Source organism: Mauremys reevesii, linkage group 11 (assembly GCF_016161935.1).
Source record: "Mauremys reevesii isolate NIE-2019 linkage group 11, ASM1616193v1, whole genome shotgun sequence".
NCBI lineage: Eukaryota > Metazoa > Chordata > Testudines > Geoemydidae > Mauremys > Mauremys reevesii.
The window spans coordinates 12,630,809-12,650,329 of record NC_052633.1 but is presented as its reverse complement, the minus strand read 5'-3'; the positions used below and the strand labels follow the sequence as shown (position 1 = coordinate 12,650,329).

At 40.3% G+C, this 19,521-nt stretch overlaps 1 protein-coding gene across 2 annotated transcripts in view; it reads right to left on the bottom strand.

The window, feature by feature from the left end:
* IKZF2 (IKAROS family zinc finger 2) overlaps positions 1-19,521 on the bottom strand; it is a 206,499-nt gene that overhangs the window by 146,956 nt on the left and 40,022 nt on the right. Inside the window, exon 1 of one of the 2 annotated variants that reach the window (XM_039494416.1) lies at positions 6,978-7,077. The exons of the other annotated variant lie outside the window; for it this stretch is intronic. The gene's annotated coding sequence lies outside the window, so the exon portion shown is untranslated. Of the gene's footprint in view, positions 1-6,977; positions 7,078-19,521 lie in introns of those variants that run through there. 2 annotated transcript variants of the gene reach the window in all.

The following is a 19,521-nucleotide window of genomic DNA, read 5'->3' as shown; positions in this document are numbered from 1 at the left end:
CACACATCTCACCCAGGCAGCCGCTCTCAGAGACACCCTGAGCCGGGGAGAGAGGCAGGAATGGATCTGGGAGTGTGTCTCTGGGCTGCTCAGCACACTCGGCAATCGATTACAGGACAAGTGCTGCTTCCTAACACACACACTCGCGGCTCCCTCCCAGCAGAGGAGCTGAAGGTTGCTTCCCCACGCCAGAGGTGCCGCTGAGACACCGGATTGCAGCCTGAAAGAGCCATTTAGATCCCTCGCTACCGAAGGAGAACCACCGAGCCAGAGGAAGGAGAAAAGCCATGACCTGGGGCTGCATTTCTGCAGCCTGCAGGAACTTACTTCGCTGCTCTCAGATTCATGATTCAGCAGTTCTATTTCTGAACTTTCTTTCTTTCTTAGATTCTGCGCTGTGAAATCACAGACCCGGCAGCAGGAATACGATTGTGTTTTGTGCATCGAAAAAGAACAACAGCGAGCCTTTCCGGGTTATAGATTTAGATAAAGGATTTAGGGGCATAACTTCCATTGAAATGAATGTGAGTTATGTGTCTCAATCCCCTAAACTGCCCTGAAAAGCTCAGCCAGTATGGTTTACTATAATGTTAGTGTAGAGTAACTGACAGTGTGATAGCACTGTGCATATAGGTATGTGAGTAAAATGAAGGTAAATCGAAACTGAACAATATCTGGTGCCCATAATCCCATACCATTTCAATGTACTGTCCTATATTGGATTTTTAATTTTGTAACTATCTGGTCTATTAGCTTTGCCCCAATTACAGTCTAAATGAGAATGCACGGGAAAACCCCAAAAGGAAACAATAAAGAGGAGAGAAATGTTTCAAATCCATTATTATTATTATTCTTCAATTGGACAGTCGTAAGTGTGAGATACATTTTTTTTTAGCATTGTCAGGTCATATATGTAGGAGTCAATTTAGCTGGGGAATTAGTACTATTCTCCTCACCATCATGCATGACTCACTCAGATGTGAGGCTAAAATAATGTGTGAAAATTTGAATGCCACTCACCATGGACTGTGCAGGTCTTCATATGGAGCCTGATCCAAAGCCCGCTGAAGACAATGGGAGTTTTTCCACTGACTTTAATGGATTTGGGGTCAGGCCCAACATGATCATTCCTTTTGTTCTTTCATGCTTTGATCAATATTGAATTAGTTAATTTGATGATGGACTTTGAAATATCATCATTAGGTGTCAGGGTTAATGCTCCAGTGAGATGAAAGGAAGCAATTCACACTTACTTTCTGAGCTATTGTTTATATGCTGTCTACATTGTATTATATATATATATATTGTATTACACATACAACTGCATTAAAAGAACATTAAATTTGCAATGTTAAACACTCAAGGTCTTGAAAATGCCAGAATTCAGGTGGCACGTGCATCCTCGGCCACTCGAGCTAACAGTAGCTGCTATACTAGTTGGTTGTCAGACTTTATGTACACCAGTCACCAGGGCCGCCCAGAGAGGGGGGCAAGTGGGGCAATTTGCCCCAGGCTCCAGGCCCCACAGGGGCCCCCACGAGAATATAGTATTCTATAATATTGCAACTTTTTTTTATGGAAGGGGCCCCCGAAATTGCTTTGCCCCAGGCCCCCTGAACCCTCTGGGCAGCACTACCAGTCACCAGAGGAGGATGAGATGCACATTTTGCCAGAGGGTTTCACAGATATTTGCTGACAGCTGAGCAATGTGAGACTCTATTCTCTTCCATTTAGGTTCTCGTACTGTGCTCAGCACCATAGTATCTGAGTGCTTTCCAGCAGTGCATTCAACAATGTGACTACCATCCATCACGTGGTCTCTCATCCTCTTCCCATGAGATGAAGTTTGTGCAGGGGAGTGTTTTGTTTTGGAAATATTTTATTCATTTATGTGTATGTGTATATGAATCTCTGTGTGTGCATATATAAAACACACACACACAGATACATTGCTGTATGTTGCTGGAATGCATGTGTATGAACTCAGGAAGCTTGGGTTCCATTCCAGGTTCTGTTGGGGAGTGTTAGCTAGAGATAACAGATCCTTGTGCTCATATCCCTCCAGCCTGACCCTTTTCCCCTCCAGCCTGCCCTGACACAGGCCTCTGTTTTTCCACCCTACCCTCGCTGTGCCTTTGGCCCACTCCCAGTTTTCTCCTCCATGGTTCTGGACTGAGACCCAGGCTCCCCCTCCCCCCAACTCCTGCTCCCTTGTCCCAGTGTTCCCCCACTTGGGATCTTAATGTCCCACCCCATTCTCCACCCTATTTTCCAGTCTCCTTGTCCAGCCAATCTCAGTCCCCCCCCCCAACCCCCTCAGTCTCCTAACCCGGCTCCTTATCACAATCTACTCCCTCTGCTGCCTCCCCCAGCTTCCAAAGATGGAAGGACAGCTCTTGGCCCCTCTGCATTGTGGTCAGGCAACTTCTTCCATCCCATTGCCTAGGCACCAGCTGGTGGAGTTCTGACAGCACAGTACAGATACTCTCCCTGTGGGTGGTTTTGGTGCCTGGTCCCTCAGCAGCCAGGAGCAGCAGTGCAGGGAAATCGTGCTCAGCCCCTATCATTCTTGGCTGAAGCGTGCTCTGTACAGATGAAATCTTGGGAGAATTTAGTTGTCAAACAAATGTGTACTCAGCATGAGTGAACAGAGACTTTTTCATCGGCTTATAACTTGGCCAAATTTGGGCATCTTTTCCCAAGGACAGCAAAAGGCATATTCTATGCTGGAACCAGGGAGACTTCCCGTGCCAAATTTCAAGTCCCTGCTCCCAAGCACAGAGACGCTAGCGCTTCTCAACGAAACAGTCATAAGAATTTTTTCCGATATGAGCAAAACAACATATTATCCCCAAATTTCATTCTTTGAAACTTCGAACAAAAATCAGTCTGAGACAGATACCTGGCATGGCTGAAAGCAAAGTCTAAGCACTGAAAACGGTACTAGAATGGGAAGTAATGGGCAATTGTCGGCGGTACTATCAGTGCAGCCTATAATGTATATAGAGATACATTAATTATAAGCAATAAAATAAAAATGCAAATTAAATAATGTTTTCTTCATTTTAAGGATCAAATTCTGCTTGCTTTATGCGTGTACTCTCATTGGACCAGATTCTGATCTCATTGACACTGGTGTAAATCAGAGAGTTATAATGGTACTACTGTAATATCAGAATATAGCTCATTGACTCCAGTGGCAGACTCATGTTAGGGAAGTGAACAGAATTTGACACTAGGGGCGAAATCTTTGCCCCACTGAAATCAATAGCAAACCTCCCATTGATTTTAGTGGGGTTAGGATTTCACTCTAGGGGCGAAAATAGATCATGTGTATTATGAAAAACTAAATCATAGAATATACTGTAAAGGTATTTGATGCTTGATGAAATAATACCATATTCTAAGGCAATCCTGAAAATGTTCAGCTATTATCTTCTGTACTGTGAGAGCGAGAAGCAGCTTATTTAAATATAAAATTAAAGTTATAACGAAGATCTCATAACATTTCTTTCAAATTATGTGTATACACATCTTTTAATATAACATAATCAGAAATAATTATTTCCTAAGATATTTTGGATTTTCTTTTATTTATAATTGAATTACATTTTCTGATTGCAACATATGGATTTTCACTCCACCTGTGTTAACAGAGGGCTGCTGTTATCTTACCAAGACAGCCAAAAGCTATCACTTTTTCATGTTGCATTTTGGGATTGTATGGTGCCTAAAACTCAGTAGTTAATGTTGAGTTGGTATTTCCATTCTCAATCCTACTCACCCAGATTTGATAGCACAACTATCCCACACCAAATCAAGCTCCACTTTTTAAAATTATAGTATTACAAAATCAATATTGCCATGTAAAGCACTTTGTTGTCTAGCTCTCTGAAGCAAGATAAGTTATTGACAATACTTCAGAGAAGCGATTGCAGAAATCAAAGACACTACGGCTAGGGCCTATATATAGCTCTTTACACCTCCAAAGCATTTTACAAGTATTAGCTAATTAATCATTGCAAAACACCTGTGAAGGAGGTAAGTTTTACTGTTCTCATTTTATGTAGGAAAAGATAGAGCAATCAAGTGACTAGCCCAAGGCCATGTTGAGTGTCAAGAGATGAGACTAGAGAGCAGATCTTCTGACTTCCACACCTAGGGACTTGTCTTGTCTACACAGGGAAATTGTCTACATGGATACAATTATCCCACTATAGCTATGCTGGAATCTCTCTCTCCCCAAGTGGACACTCTATTCCAGAATAAAAGTGATCTTATAAAGTGACTTACAAAATCACTTTTATTCTGGAATAGAGTGTCCACATGGGGAGAGAAGAGATTCCAGTGTAGCTACAGCTGGATAATTATACCCTACGGTGCTTGGAGAAGCTTTATACTTAGAGTGGGTCAAAAAAACAGGTGAGGTAGGTTGGGAATTAATTTTTTCTCAGTTTCTAAATTTGAAATTTTATTAGCATTTCAAAAACTTTGATCAGCTCTGGGGGGGGGGGGGGTGGAATAAATATAAGTGAAAAATTCTTCCTAATTTTGTTGTTGAAATTTGGATGAAAATTAGGGCCTTTTATTTAATCATTTCAAATTCTTTCTTATTTTTGCTTTTGATGCCCTGTAACTTCTCAAACATTAAGGGTCTTTTGAACAAGTAAAGAATGGCAAAAGTAAAAGTAAAAAAAGAACAAATGTGTCTTTAAAATCAGTTTGATCTAATGTGGGACGATGAACACTGAAATCTTTATCATAATCCTATAGTTATTGCCTGGCATCACAGGCTGAATCCCTGCTTTAAATGCAAACCTCAATGCAGCCTTAATTCAGGAGCTGAGACTGGAGTTTCCATAATATTCTACACCAAGCACTTATCAATTTTACTTAGTGGAGCAGTTGGAATGATCTTTTGGTTAAGGCACAAGACTGGGACTCAGGAGAGCTGGGTTCATTTTTCATCTCTGCCACAGATTTCCTGTGGGACCACGGACACTTACTATATCTGTGCCTGAGTTCTTAATCATCTTTCAAATGGGGATAATAGCATGTCCCCATTACACAGGGCTGTTGTGAGGATGAGTTCATTAAGGCATTTCAGGAATGCACTTAATATTCCATTGATAGGAGCAGCATAAGAATCTGAACAGAAGAGATGATTTCACCTTTATATATATAGCAACACTCACAAAACTGTCCAGAATATCTGTCAAAATACTTTCAGATAAATCCCCAAATGCTCCTTTGCTATGCGGCTATGTAAGCTCAAGGAGTTCTTGGAGTCGCCCTTCAAAACAATAGGTAAAATATTTATATTAGAATTTATGCCAGCCCTCAGATTAGATGTCATAGGTACTAGCCCCCCAAGCAACCACTTATCACAACAAAAGTTCCAAGTGTGTTTTGGTTTTGCTTACTTAAAAAAAAAATAAAAGTATACTGTTGAATCGGACAACTACGAACACCACAGCAACAGACCAATGGATCGGCTTTGTAATAAATAAATCCTAATCTATTTATTATGCACTCCTCTCTTCCTTACAACACAAAGGCACTGTTTTATATTTATATGCACCAGCATCAATAAAGAGACCTGTAAAGAAAATAATGATCATCGTGGCGTATCCGCAAGCTATGCCCTGTTCATTCTGAGAGAGGTGCAACATACTCTACTCATTGAAGTCACTGAAATAAAACCCGATAGATTAATTCCTATTAAAACAGTTGATATTTTCCAGACCGACATATTTAATTTATGATGAAGCACAATGCTCATAATAGCTCAAAGGACTCAGAAGCTGCAGATCTGTGTTTGTTACTGTCGTACAGGCATACATGGTATGTAGAACTGGGGGAAAAGTAGATTATGGAATCTGAATCCTTAATTTGTGAATAGTTCCTCAGCTCCCCACACTAGAGTTAGTTAAGCTTTCAAGAGTCATGGACGCTTTGTGGGGAACTTTGTAAAACACTCTGCTAGCATATCCTGTGGTTTCTGTATTTTTCTTCTCTTCTCTTTGCAGTTAAGGATTTATTCATAGAGACTCAATATTTGGTTCTTAAAAGTACACCGGCTTCTGCTGCATTTTTCTCACCTGAATTCAACATCCTCTGTGTGAGACACAGAAAATGCATTATTGCTTTCCCTCCCATCAAGTAGACAAGGTAAAGCACATAAATATACATATGCACACTGAGATGTCTTTTTCCTTGTACCTCAGTGCCCAATCAAATTGTTTTGTCAGATGTGCTGTCCCTATGGTGCTGTATTTTATGTTTTACCATCAATAATAAAAATCTACATATTTTATGTTCTATCAATATATAAACTTACATCCATAGAGAACCTTTCATGTAAAATGATCCCAATGTGTTTTACAAATTTAAACTACTGTACTAGTTATAGATACAACATTTTGGGGCAGGGACCATCTTTTTGTTTGTACAGCACCTAGTACACCTCCAGGCACTACCTTAATACAAATAATAAATAATAATTAATAAAGATCACTTTACCCTTGAAATGTTACTATCATTAGGGTGAAATATAGTTGGTATTTTACTGTGCCCAGTAGGGTAACACAACAGATCACACAGTATCTGATATGAAAGAGTACCAACTCCATTTAGAGTTCCAGGAGGCATTTTCTGGTAGGCAGACAATTATTACCCAAGTTGGAATTTGGCCAAATCATAGACGTCAACATGTATACTCTTGCAGAAAGTGCAATGGAAATGTTTAATGGAAACTGAACAGAATCACAACTTTGTCTCATCTGAAAATTCGGTTTGAGGTGAACTCCTCTTCTACTGACAGGACGACTTCTGGGTGAACCTCAAAAGGTTAGGAGTTCAGATCTGGTTCAGATAAGCATCCAAAGTCAGAAAGCCTTTTTGAACTTCTCAAGTCTACCAAATTGGATTCTTAAGACAATAAGAATTTACTTTCTTGCAAGAAATGTAGCACTTACTCTTCTGGCTGCAGACAGAAATACTGCAAGAATGGCCACGTTTATGGGTTTTCAGCACTTTCCTGCCTGGAAACCAGAATTGATAAGACCACCTGCTGTACAAACATTTCTGACCTGCAAAAATAATTGCAATTTGAGTTCTTCTCTAAAAGTGGGGAAAAGTTTCGGAGGCAAGGTTAAAGTTCTCATTGGCCCCAACCCAAAAGGCCCATTACAACCCCAAAGAACTAAGTTCAAGTGACCATGCCTTCCAGGTTTACTTGGACAGTCCCACTTCCTTCAGACAATATCCTGGTGTTCCCAGAGCATCTTTCAGGATACCTGAAATGTCCTGATTTTTTATTTCATCACTCAGAACTTTTCTTTTTATGTCTGCAAAACGTTTGGTCAAGATGTATTGCTCTAGAGAATAAAATATACTCTGTTTGCCTGAAGCAAATGGTCCAGTGGAACGAGTGTTCAGTGTGATGAAAAGGGTTTGCTGTGAAAAGTTGCATGAGTGTAGCTGCTATCAAAGCCATTCTTTTGCTCAAAGGGAAGGATAATGACACTTGCTCAGTGTTTCAGGACAAACTCATTCAGAACATAAAATTAACTGAAAGAAAATGCTCCCTTCTGAGAAACAGACATATGTCACTGTTGAGTCAAAAGTTGGCAATCATGACACCACCTCATGTAGGAGGGGAAGGATGGTCCAATAGTCAGAGTGTAACTTTGGGACTTGCGAGACTTAGATACAATTCTATGCTCTGCCACAGATTTCCTGTGTGATCTTGGAAAAGTCATTTTGTGGCTCAATTCCACACCACTTCCCTGTCACAGTGGAAAGATGTTGAGGATAATTAAACATGTGGAAGAATGTGAGATGCTCAGATAATAAAGTACAGGGGACCCATACACAATAGACCTTTTTTTAAAAGTATTCTTTTGCATGAATATTTCATTCCAGTAAAAAAGTGTCACTGCAAAAGTGTTCAGGCATTTGACTGTGAAGATATGGTCACCTTAAATTAAATGCACTGATAATCCATTTTTAAGTGAAGCCACATTAATGCTAATTAACCATAGACAACAATTCAGATCATGAAAATTAAACATTTATTAGCATCTTTTGACACTACTGCAGATAATACATTAAAGTATATTTGACCACAGCCTTTTAAAATCTGCATGTTAATTTTTATTGTGAACCATTCAGCTGGCTCTCTGTAACAATGCAGTTGATGGCATGATTCAGAGCTTTTATGATGAGTCTGAATCATACTGTGAGAAGGATTAGTTTATTTTTTTCAGAGGATTTTTTACAATTATTATTATTTCAGAAAAGAAATAAAATTTGCCTACATCCAGACCTTACCCACAGACAATTTTCTGGGAAAAGACCACTTTAAATCTCATTGTTGTAAACATTTTTTTTTTTTAGAGGCAGAAATTCCCTTCTTTTAGCTTTCTTTTGAGGACAAATTAGAGAAGAGTGTAAGTCCATCTCTATTGCTATAAAACAAATCTTTTCTTCCTGACTTCTGCCAAAATCCTATCATGGTCTTTGATGTCTGGAATTGCAAGTATTTTCTGTGTATTGTCAGTAGCGGTGATTTTCCTAGCCAAGATCTTGTCCATCTTTCCTAGACTTGTAGGGTCACAGAGTAAGTGTAATTTCAACACTTCAGAAATCAATTTTTCCATGCAAGATCCTGATCCTGCAACACTAAAATCAACAGGGACTTTACCAAGGACCGGGTCTTGTTTACTTTAGACTGTGGCATCCTGACTTCTTTTATATAGCAAGCCACCAGAGACAGATTTTCAGAAGCATGCATCATTGGTTTAACTTTATTTCCATGGAAGTCATTTTGAGATTTACTGGGGACTTCAATGAGAGCAGTTTGGCCATCAATGAGGTGGTTGGTTTTTTTTAAATATCACCCTGAGTCTTTATCATTTTATATTAAAATGGACAAAGCCATCTTCTCTGAGTCAGGACTTGGCATCTGGTTGACCATTCCAGCTGGCAGCAAACTCCGCCACATACAATAACATGCCTATCCTGTTTTAAGGTTGTAATAATAATAACAATTCTCTTATCTGTGACTGCATGGCTCTTGTAAAGAGCAGGGCTATCCAAAAAACCATCTTCAGAACTATGGGCTTAGCCCTATAGTTTCTTATGGGAAACTCTTCACTAACTTCAGTGGGAGCTGACTCATGTCCGATATCCTTTAAGAGTAAGTTTCTTAACTCTAGATAAGTGGTGCTCCAACAGCCTTTTGATAGAACAAAGATGCCACCCAGTGGCCATCTACAGTGCTGTTAACTAATAATTCATGCTTTACAGTAGGACCATAGAAATTAGAGATGGGAGGACCCTATTGCTCATCTTGTCTCCCTCCTCTTCACAATGCTCGGGCCCAGTCATCCTATCAATGTTTGCACACAACTCCTATTGACTTGGATTGGAACTGTGCCAAGGCACAATCACGCAGATGACTGGTCCTTGGGTTCATTCCTTACACTGTGTTCTTGAAAGCCTGTCCCCTCACACACCCACACCCATTTTAGATGACAAATCATGGAGCTTTATTGCTTTCCTGGGGAGGTGATTCCAGTCTAATTGACCTTATGATTTTTCTGATACTCAGCACACAAACTTTCATTTGTTCAGTTTGATCCCATTACCCCAGGCAGGGTCTGTTATATTTACCCCATCAAAAACTTATCTGCCTTCAATAGTAACTAGCCAAGCTGAACATATTTCCCTCTATCACTCTTCCCTCACATACAGTCTCTCCAGACCAATCATCATTCTGGTTACTCATTCCCTCCAGCTGCGGACAGCTTACCATCAAGATTCCCCAAAGTGCTTGCCGTATATCAGGTGCCCTCTCACCAATGCGGTACAGAGAACCATTCTCTCCCAGTTCTATGATGTGATGCTACAGTCATTACAGTCCAAAATTACATTGGCATTTATCTATGTATTCTGCATTTACATTGCAAGTACACATCTGATTTGCTGTCCCCTTAGGTATCTTTTTGGCATTGTTGCTTCCTAAATAGCTCCCTCCCACTGAATATCTGTGCTTCAGATTATATTTATTCCCTCATGTATAACTTCCACCCCCCGCCCCCCAACTGAATCTAATTTTCTTATTTCCTGCACATGTCATGTATCATCTGACTCTAACTCTTTTTGTTATTTCTTGGTCCTGGCAGGTCCTTGAAACATTTTCCAACACTGTTATATGTTACTGATTTCATATTGTGCTTTATAGTCTATCTGGAACATGTCACTTTGCTGAACAGTACTGTATTATATTTTATGTAACCAGTACACCCTTTTATGCTTGTGTGATTGGTTTGTACTTTAGCTATTTTAAAACAGCATGATAGTACATTATTCAAAATTTAAAGCAGGGCATCTTTAAAATGCTGTCCTGTTTCTTATCACAGTTGCCAGGCAGTGTAGAGCATCTTAAATTGTTATACCGGGCAATAAAAAAATGTTACTCATACGCATTAACATTCAGTCCTCTTTCATTCCTGCCTACAGCACTACCTAATTCGACTCAGCTACCGAAAAAAATGAAGTTCAAGTAATCATGTTCTCCCTTTCTGTCAGTCTCATGTTCAAATCTGCCCATAAAGTTCTTACGAGGAGAGGTGGGCTTTACTTTTTCAGTTTTATTATTTTTAACTAAACATTTAATCAGATCTATAGTTCCTATTTAAACTGATATTGTTGAATTTTTTTAATATTCACAAATGGTTTTCTATTTTAATTTGTAGATCTAATCAAAACACAGTCACGCTTTATATTACGGGAACATTTATAATTAGTTTATAAAGGACTAATAAATTATTAGTAGATATTTTAATAACTGGTTAATGAATTATTATAGAATCCAGCAATTCAATAGGTTGTTTATAACCACGGCTTATAATTCTCTACTAATGTGCTTCTAATCATCTATAACATGTAATGTACATGATTGTAATATACTTACAGTATCTATAAGTAATTTATTAACCCTTGTAAGCTATTTATAAATGCACCCATAAGTATGATAAAATCTGACCCAGAAGGCATGGGATGAGATCTGGTGCTGCACCTCTAAAAGGTACAGCACAGAACTTTCAGCCCAGGCGTTGGGGGGGATTATGGTAGCTTTAAACCAGGGGTTGGCAAACTTTCAGCAGTGCTGTGCCGAGTCTTCATTTATTTACTCTGATTTAAGGTTTCGCATGCCGGTAATACATTTTAACGTTTTTAGAAGGTCTCTTTCTATAAATCTACAATATATAACTAAACAATTGTTGTATGTAAAGTAAATAAGGTTTTAAAAATATTTAAGAAGCTTCATTTAAAATTAAATTAAAATGCAGAGCCCCCCGGACCAGTGGCCAGGACCCGGGCAGTGTGAGTGCCACTGAAAATCAGCTCGCGTGCCGCCTTCAGTACCTGTGCCATAGGTTGCCTACCCCTGCTTTAAACCATCTGTGTGTCCTCCCAGTCTTGGGCTGCTCTGGGGACTGGAGCAGCCATTGGGGAATGGCTATACTGCATGCCAAGCCCAGGCTCTGACTCAGGTTTGAGCCCAAGTCTGCTTTCCATACACACACAAATGAGTCTGACTTGGGTCAGCAAGCACTCAGGATCCAGATCCTAGGACCCTGCTGGGGGGTGGGTCACAGCCCGAGTCCCGTTGTAACTTAGGGTACGTCCAGACTACCCGCCATATCGGGGGGTAGTGATCGAATTATTGGAGATCGATATATCGTGTCTCGTTTAGATGTGATATATCGATCCCCGAACGTGCTCCCGTTGACTCCGGAACTCCACTAGAGCAAGTGGCGGTAGCAGAGTCGACGGAGGAGCCGTGGCCATCAATCCCACGCCGTGAGGACGGGAGGTAAGTCGAAATAAGATACATCGACTTCAGCTACGGTATTCCCGTAGCTGAAGTTGCATATCTTACATTGACCTCCCCCTCCCCTCAGTGTAGAATAGGCCTTAAATCCAAGCCCTCTCATTCTGCAGTGTGACCGCAGGTCAAGCCTCAGACCTGACTCTCAAGATCTGCATAGTTCAGTATGGATGTGTTAGCACAGCTGTGAGACCCGGTGCCAGCAACTGTAAATCGAGGTTTACAATGCAGTGTGGACTCTCAAACGTGGGCTTGGAAACACTGAGTCCACAAGCCCAGGTCCCATACACGGCATGGACCTACCCTTAGACAGCTCCGGGAACCTGTCTAAATTATAGCAGCTTCTCTGGATTATCCTATGTGGCTCTATGGATGTTATTTGCCTTCACCACAGAAGCCAAATCGGCAGAGTGCACAGACGGGGAAAGCTGGGAGTTAGGTTTGACAGTACACCAGGGGCCAGGTCTATCAGGGACTTCAGTGGACCTGCGATAATTTACACCACCTGACGATCTATAGCAACATTCCTTACTGTAATAAACTTGATTTTTCTAGGGATGCTTGATTTTGAGTTTACACCGAGATAAAATGTGTAACCATGTACAAAGTATTGGTTAAACAGCTGCAGAATGTTGAGACATTAATTCCTGTCCTAGGTCATTTCACAAAGGCAATGGCCACCATGTTTGATTCAGACAAAAAAATCTCTTCCTCTTCCCAGTATTATTATTATTAAATTAAGATTAGGCCACATTGTACACCCTACACATCATTTATTGATTTTCAGTGCTTAAAGCTAGTCATGATTTCAGGCATATAGAAAAATCTGTCACTTTGGAGGCTTTTATGCTATAAATGGCTTTTATGTTAAAAAATATAACACATTCTGTAGAGTGGCCTGGGATTTTCCATATGTACTTTAGGAGATCATGGGTTATGATTAGAATATGAGTAAGTCCCCAGCTTAGTACATGCCCACATACATGCTGTGGGTTTTCTTCTATTAGATTGCTTGCAGTATGAGGAATTTCTTTGCTTGTTTTTGGAGATCTATCCCTTTATAATGTGGTGCTTGGTTATTTTGTTTTCCTATAGATGAACACCTCCTTGTTTAACTTGGAAGATTTCATTTTCAAAACTGACTTCTGAAAAACCAATCCACAAAACTGTACAAACATGGCATTTGCAGCTGCAAAATCCGCAGTTGTGCCTGTAAATGTGGTTAGGTGCTCGGGTCCTCAATGTCTGTGCACAAACGTGGGTTAGGTGTGTGTGTAAATGGGCTCGTGGAATTTTATGGGACATTTTTGAAAACTGAGGTCCTGGCAACTACAGGACTCAGGCCACTAGTCTGGGTGCAAGTCATAGCACAGAGCCACATTTGCACAAACTGAGCTCAATTCCGAGATATATGGGACGTGGATGGTGTTGACTTAATATTTGACATTTTAAAATATTGACCAGGCTGAATCCTTTTAAGACCTCTGCAAAGGCACAGTGAAAGTGAGGTCTAGTCAGTATCTTTCCAAGCAATTCTTTCAGCTTTTTGGACTAATATTGCATAATACATCTGCAGCCAAGTAAGCTGTTATGTGCCCTACTTTGTGGTATCCAAATCCCAGCACTTACCATCAGGCACATAAAACAGTCCAAGTCTGATTTATACTGGGCCTGAATAAGGCTAAAATTCTGGAGCATCCATCTGATGACATACATACTTGACAATGAAAATATTAAATGGTGATCATGATGTAGAAGGAAATGATATGATGAAAATTTCTTTACTGGATAAAAATTAATTATGTACACCCTCTGCACATAGGCGGAAAGTCGAGGTTTTGTACATGTCTTCAATATTAAATGAGAGGGACCTGAAGAAATTAAAACATTTAAAAAATGTCAAGATTTAGTCACTGCGATGTGTTTCTAATTTTTCACACGTTCAGTGGAATGTCTTAAAACTTACATAAAAATTCAATCTGGACATCTTCCGTAAATCAACGGAATAAGTGCCAATTTTAACTGCATTTTCCATGCAAGCTTAATTATGGAGTCACTCATGACCAATGCCTCAACACTTATTTTTCTAGTGTGAAACTACATTGTTCACTTTTGGTATTAGACTGACCAGCAAATGATCTATTCTTTGTCATATGCATTCCTCCTAATCATGGGGCACAGAGACATTTTTCTTTCATTTTTCAGTTTAATGACCTGATCCAGCAAAGCACTTAAGCCCTTGTTTAAGTGTTTCACTAAAACCAGCCTAAACCCCCAATTAACACACCTGAAAAGCCAGCATGCTAAACCCTGACTCAAGGTGTCCTAACTGGCAACATCCTTTTATTTTGGACACAAAAGTGACATTGTTGCACTGCCCTGAGAGGGGACCAGGAGTCAGAGTCAGAGTTTGGTTCCTGGTTGCTCCAGCTCTATACCCAGCACAGATTGCTTCCCATTTCATGCCGGCTCCTATGTGCTGGGCATCAAATGGTGGGATGGGAGAGGCAGATCCAAGGTGCCACCCACCTGAGTGGGAGCAGTCCCACAGAAATTGCCCTCCTGCTGATACCCATGGTAATTATTTATTATTTGTACTGTTCTAGATCCTAGGAGCTCCAGTCCTGGACCAGGACCCCATTGTGCTAGGTGCTGTACAAACACAAAGCAAAAAGACAGTCCCTGCCCCAAAGAGCTCACAATCTAAATAGAATGCAAGAGATAAGTGAATACAGACAAATGAGGATGCGCAAGAAAACAACGAGACAATACTGCTCATCATGTGGGGCAGTGGTCTCAGCACACCTGCTGCCTAATTGTTGTGTAGGTCTTTGTAGGCATCATGGCAAAGGAGTGTTTGAAGAAGCGATTTGAAGGAGGAGAACATGATACATTCTGGGTAGCTAAGGTTACAATCGTGTCTTTTAGGAATATTTGTAAGTGATAGAATATTTCCTCTCTTTCATCAAAAATTTGGCTTAAAAAAAAGGAAGCTAGCTGAAAAAAATGACCTATCCAAGGCTTCTTGAAATTGGAGCTACTCTGCCCATTCATAAATAATGGAAATACAGAGCGCAGACATCATGGGTACATCTATGCTGCAATAAACCACCCACAGCTGGCCCAGCTCAGCTGACTCGGGCTCACAGGGCTCAGGCTGTGGGGCTGTACAATTGCAGTGTAGACATATCCTGTAAGTATGGTGGTACGATTTATTGCATTCCTTGGGGGGGAGGGGGAAATAACAGGAGTCAGTTCTCTTAAAAATACTACAGTTTACTTTCTAAAATGCGTGGGACTCTAACACTTGCAGATGTATATTTTGAGAGTTGGCTTTGATAATTCATTCACTCACACCTCCAGATAACATGATATTTTAAAATTATCCTCTTGTACAACAATGCTTGATGTTCACCTGGTTCCCAACACTCACAAAACAGAAAAAAGTGAAAACCTATAATACCCATGAAGTATGATATTTCCAGATCAGATATAAAGGTTACATGACTTGCTCTCAGTAACATATCGTTCTTTTCAGTCTATATTGCACCAAGTATATAACTTAAGAAAACGAGGGCTAGTGAGAGATTTAATATATTTGTCATTACCCTTAGCTTGGAAAAAGAGAAATGAAAAAAAATAGCTATGTCAACAGTTAGAAAGGTGTTCATTTAAAAAAGAATCTAGTTTCATCTTACATACATCATATATTTTAAAACTATTTATCCTATGTCATAAATGTAAAGGGAAGGGTAACAACCTTCCTGTATACAGTACTGTAAAATCCCTCCTGGCCAGAGGCACAAAATCCTTTTACCTGTAAAAGGTTAAAAAGCTCAGGTAACCTAGCTGGCACCTGACTAAAAGGACCAATAAGGGAACAAGATACTTTCAAATTGGGTGGGGGGGTAGAAAGGCTTTGTTTTGTCTGTCTGTTCTGGGTGTTTGCCGGAGACAGATCAGGAAAGGAAGCAATCCAACTCATTTAGAATTAGTAGATACTAGCAAGGAAATGCATTAGCTTACTTTTGTTTTGGCTTGTGATTTTCTCTGTGCTGAGAGGGAGGTGTATTCCTGGTTTTCCTTTTTGTAACTTTAAAGTTTTGCCCAGAGGGAAATCCTCTGTGTTTTGAATCTGATTGCCCTGTGAGATTATCTTCCATTCTAATTTTACAGAGGTGCTTCTTTTACCTGTTTTCTTTCTAATAAAGTTCTGTTTTTTTAAGAATCTGATATTTTTTAGTGTCCTAAAAAAACCCAAGGTTGATCTGTGCTCATATTGTTTATTCTCAAGCCTCCCCAGGAAAGGGGGTGTAAGGCTTGGGGGGATATTAGAGAGGAGCAGGAATTCCACATGGTCCTTTCCCTGAGTTTTGTCTAATCACTTGGTGGTGGCAGCATTACCTAATCCAAGGTACAAGGGAGAATTTGTGCCTTAGGGAGTTTTTAACCTAAGCTGGTAGAAATAAGCTTTGGGGGTCTTCATGCGGGTCCCCACGTCTGTACCCGAGAGTTCAGAGTGGGGGAGGGAACCCTGACACCCTAAAACTTTGAACTACCTTGTTGCTATTGTAATAAACTGGTTTAAATACAGGAGTAACTGGATGGAATTCTATGACACAGGAGGTCACACCTGCTACTGTATTTTCCACTCTATGCATCTGATGAGGTGGGTGCTAGCCCACAAAAGCTTATGCCCAAATAGATTTGTTAGTCTTTACGGTGCCACAAGGACTCCTTACTAAAATCTATGAAGTTTGCATCCATATTGAAAAAAGAAAAAGAAAAAACAGAACTTTCATGTAAAGTAACTGTAAGGGCTAGATCCTGCAGCCCATACAGGAACGTAGCTCTGATTTAAGTCAAAGTTGTATTGAGACTGTGCATTCTTTGGCTCTGGGATTCTCTCTTACGATGCATTTGTATAGTGCCTTTAGGAGGGAGGAGCTCTAGCCCAGCTGTAATATGGGACTTTTGTGTGTTCAAGGGTGGTACCACGTTGGCATGTAATATACAGTAAATTAAAATTAAATAGTGTAGTTTTTTTCAAAACAAAGAAGTTTTAGGGCAAAATCCTCCTTTCATGTGGGTTTCTCTGTTGCCTGTGAATCTCATTTTGACTGAAATTCTGACTCAGAGGTGGGTCTTTTTGTGGGAGACTCCCCTAATATATCAGTGTCCAACTAATAGTTAGAAACCCATCACTGCATAGATGCAGGCGACAGAAGGTTCCCAGGGGGAAATTTTCTAAGGCAGTGAGGCAACGTAAGTGCCATTTCTGCCTAGGAAAATCTCCCTCTAAGTCTCCTATTTTCACAGGCAAATGCAGACCTCACTCCGCAGCTCCCTTCACCTGAGCAAAGGAATACGTCTTAACATAGGTGAGGGTAAGTAATTCTACAGCTGAGCAGTGAATGGGATGGGAAACAGATACAAACAAATAAAAAATAATAATTTACATCTACATTTTCAATAGAAAATTTTGACTTTTTCATCAAATAACAGCAACCCCATTTTGTTTGTTTTGCCAACCAAAACCAGATATTCAACCAAAAACTGACAAAAAACAAACTTTTTTTTTAAAAATTTTTTAGCCACACGTTTGCTTTTCTAATGAAAAATCAAAATGTTTTGGGGAAACAGTTGCTTTTGCACTGAAAAATTTCATGGAAAAAGAAGTTTTGATGGAATATTTTCAACCGGCCCTAAATGTTTACCTTTTCTTTAAATGCATAGCAGGAAGCAAGGGGAACAGGTGGAAACTAGAGAAGCTTCTAGACCAGGGGATCAAACTGTGACTTGTGAGCACATGCAGCTCTTTTACCATTAAAGTGCGGTTTGCAAGCCCCACCTCGCCTCCCTCCATTCTCCACCTACCAGACATGGGGAGGGAGGTTGAGACCTCTGGCTTGCAGTGGGGTAGGAGCTTCTATCCAGTGGGAAGGAGGGTCTTGGGGCTTCAGCCCTGCTGGGTGCACCTGCCGGGGATCAGGGCTTCAGCAGGTGTGGGGCTAGAGTGACCAGACAACAAATGTGAAAAATTGGGACCGGGGTGGAGGGTAATAGGAGCCTATATAAGAAAAAGACCCAAAAATTGGGACTGTCCCTATAAAATAAGGACATCTGGTCACCCTACGTCAGGCTGAAGCTCCAAGCCCCAGCTCCCAGCAGGTGTGCTCCCGCTCTTGAACTTCTGAAGATTGTCGTGTGCAGCTCGGAGGGTCAGTAAATTTGGCCACCCCTGTTCTAGACAAAAGATCAATAGTGAATCAGAGAGAGAGAGAAAGACACAAAGTAGCTTAAGGGAGAATTTTATTTCCCTTATTCTAATAAAGTCCTTTGTTTAATGTTAGAGGAAAGCAATTTTCCATGATTCTTTACCATTGTTACATTACAAGTGGGACTAATATTATCTAAAGCACATTTATAGTTCTGTTGGAAGGCCAAAATCATAGACTACATTGGACAATTTGCCCGCAATATTGTATATCAAATATAAACCAAGGATCATGTAACAGCTTTGCTATAGCCTGTCTCAAGAGAGAGCAGTAGGAACTACAGAATTTTATGGCCTCTTGTGTATTTGCCAGTGGTGAAAACAAACATGACACAGTGCCTTGGCCCATAATATGCCCACAAGGAGGTATTATGTCACAAGCTTCCTATGGTATGGTGAAGGCTATAGTTACAATAGCTTGGATGGCTCAGCCACTTCTCAGATCTGCGCTGTACCTTGCGCTTTACCAAGAGGCTTGCCCTGGAGAATTATTGACAGGCCCTGTTAGGCTCTTCTGCAAAGTGTGCATTTTTCAAGGCAGGATAGCAAATTGTTTAATGTGGTTTTGAGATTTCCCCTTCTGTTAGACAGGTCTCTAGAAATTTGTAAAGAATATAGTAAATTCTCCTGTAATTTTTTTTGCATGAGACACATGGGAGTCCTGGTTCAAATCTTTACAGTTTTGCCTTACAGAAGTCCAAAGGCTGTAAACTTGTTGAAAGAAAAGGAAAAAGGTCAGAGGTCATATATGGGTGAATATCACCCACTAGAGATACGTGGCCTAAATACCTTTGAAGATCTGGGCCATAATATATACAGGTGAAATCTTGGCCCACACTGATGTAAATGGGAGTTTTGCCTTTGACTTCACTGCGGCCAATATTTTACCTTATATTAATTCAGCAACTGATGATTGCACCATTTGTCTTTACTTGGCCTTTTGTCAATAAAAGATCAGTCAATTCAGGGTATTATATGTCCCCTCCCTCCCTTCACCGTAGTATCTGAGCATATTCATGAATGTGTCCTTATAAAACCCTCTGATAAGAAATTACATCACAGTAACTGTGCATATACTTCTGTAAGCAAAGCAGAATTATGTCTTGTGTGGGCTGGTTGCTGTGTTCTCCAGTCTAAAAAAACTTTCCCCACTGAAAGGTTTAGAGTAGGGGGGAGGCATGTAATTATTTTTAAGAAAAACAAAACACTTTCCACTACACTTTATCTTTTCTTTTTCTGTGGTGAGAGTCAGGTAATTTAGATGTCTGTTATCAGTTTTTCCTATTGGAACTGCACAGGCTCAGCGTAACTGATGTGCAATAATAATATACATCTGCTCTTT